Raw genomic sequence first — 5,153 nt, forward strand, 5'->3', positions numbered from 1 at the left:
GGTAAACGGCGGTAACTGAAGACACACATACATTATATTAAACAACGCATAAAACGTAGACTAATATTATACATTTAAATTTTTTTTATAAATGAAATTTAATTAAATTAAATAATTAAATTTAAAATAATATTATTTATAATTAATTTTTATTGATATTAGATTAATTTAATCAAAGGAATAAAACAAATTTTCATAATAAAAAAAAGGTCGATGACATTATTCATATGTTTATTATGAATTATAAAGAATGGTTAAATGTAAAATTTTTTTTTTGTTGTTGATGACAACATACAATTAAAATAACAAGAAAATAAATATTAGTTATTTAAAAAAGTATAGGAAGCTAATATATGTAAAATACAATGTGTATAATAAAAAAATTGGTGGTTATTTTTAAAATTAGAATAAATGTGAATAAATTTTATTTTTATCTGATATTAGGCCACTTAAACAGTTTATTGTACATATTGTATAAATACTCTATTAACTTCTTAGTGAGACTTTATTTATTTTTTTTGTATTAGTTAAGGGAAAGTATGAGGGATCAATAGAATATTTGTACAATATGTACAATGAAATTTTAGAAAGTATTAGAGATATAATTATTAGTGTTACTTTTTTCTATCAGATAAAATTTTTGGAATGAGTGGTATCATGACATGACATTAGAGCTCTAAATCCGAAAAGTCAAGAGTTCAATCTTTGGTGAACCCTAAAATTAATTTAAGTTTTTGGAAAAATGTTTATTATTTCTAGTACTCAGATAGTTATTTTACATAATATAAAAAATGTTCATTTTATAACTCAATAGTCTATTGTACACAAATAATTTCAATAGCCCATCATACAAATAGTTTTAATAATCCATTAGTTTCCTAGCAGGATCATTAGTTAATTGTTTTATTCTTTATTGTTTTATGCTTATCTTGATGTTTTCTTATATTTCATTTTTTGTGTTAAGTTTTTTCTTTCAAAAAAAATATTATTCTAAAATGTATATATACGTGTGTAACTAACCTCGATCAATTCAAAATTTGTATTTTCAATTGATTAATTCTATTTTTCTTTTAAAAAGAAAGAAAAAGTAAATCCCAAAAAGCATCCATAAAGTTGACCCTATTGTTAGTGGTAATTCCATTCTCGATAATATCTATATATAACAAGTGCAGACAGAAGCTATATAACCCGCATGCTTTTGAATGGCTATTTATTTTAATCTCTAAATTTATAAATTGGAAAATACAATAGTTCCTAAATTTATAATTTAACTTTTTTCTAAATTCATAGAAGAGAATATTTAATTTTAACTCCAAATCACAAAAACTTATAAAAAAAATATACGTCTTACGGTTTATAAATTTTAAAACTAACAGAAACAAAAATGAAACATTAAGGTGGTTACTCAGAACAAAAAATTTTGAGGAGCAGTTCGGTATTTTATTCAAAGTGAATTGTCTAGTGTTAGATAGGATTGATTCTGATACTATATTATAATTGAGATTAAATAAATCTAATTTAATTCTAAAAATTAGTTTATTAAATAAGGATATTTAATGTGTATAAACTATTTAGAAACTTTAAAGACATCTGAATTTCACTACAAGTCACTATCATTATTAATAATTTAATTTTGATATATTGTTAATATTGTATAAAACAGTTTTACACGTGCATCCAATTATAGAATGTTACATTAGTAAAAATAATTACATTTTATATTCGCTGCATGAATAATCATCTAAAAAAATAGATATGATTAGACGATCGTGTAAAATGTTTTACACTTTTAAAATTAAACTCTATTATTAAAGGCAATAATATAGTAGCCAGACTTTGGCATAGTAGCCAGACTTTTTTTAATTTATCCCAACTCTTGGCCTCAATCCACTCTGAGGCTCCAAGACACTAGCAAATTCTAATGAACCAAATTATTTCAAGCTTCCGAAAAAGAATTGAAGACATTAGTAGTTGCTTAATAGATGTGGTTATTTTGGATGCAGTGTTGAATGATTATTTTAAAATTGTAATTTATGAATTCTGTAATCATATCCAATTCTAGTGCTTATTAGACTTCAAGACATTGCACTGAACTGTAGTTATTTTGGTAGGTTAAGGCTTTATGATATTGCACAATGGTTCACTACAAGAGAGGCGCTACATTGCGGTGGTTTTTTTCATGCTTAGTGACGGTTTTAAATTACCGCAAAATAAAAAGCCGGCGGCTCAGTGGACTGCCTTGGTTATGGGCGCAGGGATAAGGTTTTGTGGCGGTTTCCAGCAACTGCTTGTATAACCGCCGCTGAATCGGTATTTTGCGACAACTAATTTAGCGGCGATTTTAAACCGTCGCAATATACAAGTATTAGGATTTAGACCATTTTTTACCGGCAGTTACGAACCGCTGCAATGTTCTTACGTTTTTTAATTTAGGACTGTTTGCGGTGGTTATAAAACCGCCGCTAGTTTCAATACAAATTTAAAAAAAAATTGGATTTTCCTTTTAAAAAATGCTGATTTTTTTGTTTAAATCCAAAGATATATTTTTTACCTTTTTTGAATTTTTTAATACTATAAATCTTAATATTTTTCATCTATTGAATCTAAACTTGTGGCAAAAACAATAAAATTAACTGAAAAATAAAATAATATATTATAAAAATACCAACATAGTAACTTTCTTGCTAAGAACTAATGAAGTGAAACCGCAAGCATAAGCTATGTGAAGCATGCTTAGTTACCCTCAATCAGATGCATCACACAGGCTTTATATATATTCTCCCATACTTTTATAACACATTTTGAATCTAAACATGAACTAAGTGAGGTACTAATGTTGCATATATATTACTAAGTGAGGTACTAATGATGCATATATATTACTTTTGTTAATTATATTTCTATCTCACTCCCAGGGTCAACTAATAGCCAAGAACATTATTCTTATTAGATACAATATGTAAATTTCCTATGTACAATGATGGAAACAAAGAAAAAAGGCAAGAAAACAAAAAATTAAAAGCTCGGAACTAAGACAAAACTACACACATATCACAATATTTGTACGTTTTAAAACTATCCAATCGATACTTGTCTAATGACGAGAAACAAACAGATCACTCTTCGTCTGATTCAAAATCCTGAACTGGCGGCTTCTTTGATCTTTCAATACGATTTGGTTCCCTTCTAACAAGTAAAATGATACTCCTAACCATTTGATTTGTTGATAGGGTATACAGATAACATGAGAAAAGAGATCTCTTATGTGAAAAACTAACAATAAATTAAAACATCTTTTCTATGAAAAGAAAATTTAATTCATTATGATGATCAAAACCACAAGACCATTTTTTAAGTAGGGGTACATAAATCCTACTATGCAATCAATTTCAAAACTCCTAGTTAAACTACACTTTCATATTTCAATCACAAGTTCACAATAAATCTACTGAATTTAAACAAACACAGAACAACAAATAAAAAAATTAAATCAATTAAAATAGCTCCTATATGCTAACTTTCATTTCACAATTTTGTTCCTTTCGAAAAAACAAATTGGCTATATTGCATTGAAATAAGAGATTAAATGGTGTAAATAGAGCTACAAAGTTGACATACATACCTGTCACTAAATGTTCATCAGTAGAGATCTTGTAAGTTGGAATTTCACCTGGTGTGCAATGACAAATTTACTTTGTGGAAAGGAAGGGGAAAGCATATTTTTGTTTTCAAAAGAACATAAGAAATAACGCTTTTCCAAATTCAAATAATACCAAAATTAACAAATAGATTTTTGCCATTTCACCATACACAACGTCGACAACTTGATCAAGTGCCTCAACAGGAGTGGATGCAAAATGATCAGTATAGAGTTGCTTTGCACCGTGTTCAACAAGCACATGTGGTTTTGTTAATTTACTACTACCTAATATACTGGAAATATTATCCCGTAGACAAGGACAACTAAAAGAGAAGTAAAATAGCATAATACAATATATCCTGCTCAAGAGCTAAAAAAGATAGTGTTAACTAACTAATTAACTAACTAACTAACAAAGCAAATTCTCTAAAAACACGGCAAAGAAAGCAGTAATGTGCAGACGTTTGATTAAGCTTACATTAATAGTAGGAAGCTGTAAGCAAACAAGAAATGCAAACTTAGCTTCATGTGGTAATAAAGTGAAAACCTGATTAAATATGATAAGCAAACACTTAGATCCTAGAATATCCAAGTAAAATATTAAAATATAAAAGAAAAAATCAAAGCAAGATAGAAATTCTCAATGTAAATGGTTTGAGGAATCAGGAGAGCGTTAATTGTGGAAGATCACAAGAAGAAAACATTGGAAGCAAATAAAAAGAAAACATAGAAGTAGCTACTTTAACTATGAAGATCTGAAATAAATACATAGGCAAGTTTTTCAAGAAGGGAAAAAAGATGAACTAATACAGTTAACATAGACAAATGAAATAAGTATGTGGAGAGACAAATGAAATAAGTATGTGGAGATATTGACGACTCGACCGTACCAGAAAAGTAACTTTTTTGCAAACATTTCTGCTACACTAAAAGATCCATAAGCTGAAAAATCATAAGAGAGATTAGTGTTAATACACATACCCATTTTACAGATAAAACCATCAACTCAATGAACTCTTACAAAAAATATAAATAAAAAATAAAATGTGCAGAATAGCAAGTTCAACTAGGCAACACAAAAGGACTAAAAACTTAAACTTGCACATATGATTATCAAAAGTTATTTCCACTAAGTTGGGAATTCTTTCAACATCGTCAATCAAATCTGAATGATACAAACACAACTAATTATTATAACTTATAAGTACTAATAATTACAAGATTTCAGGACAAGTATATGACAAGGATCAATGTAAATAATTTCGTATTTATTGAGAAGGAAGGAAAATTAGAAACCTGCCTAATACAATCACCACTTGTGCGGGTCATTTTCTTCTTTACTCTCAATAGCCTTAAAGGTGGAGTAAACGGATATCACAAGCTCTATAGAAGAGAAATACTAACAAAAAATGTCAGAAGTTATATCTTGGGACTTTTATTGTCCAAACGCTTCTTAGGTATCTTTATTCTTTATTTTCTTTCAAATTTAATCAGTTCAGCAGATTGAGAAGAT

This window comes from Arachis duranensis, chromosome 9 (genome assembly GCF_000817695.3).
Source record: "Arachis duranensis cultivar V14167 chromosome 9, aradu.V14167.gnm2.J7QH, whole genome shotgun sequence".
Taxonomy (NCBI): Eukaryota; Viridiplantae; Streptophyta; class Magnoliopsida; order Fabales; family Fabaceae; genus Arachis; species Arachis duranensis.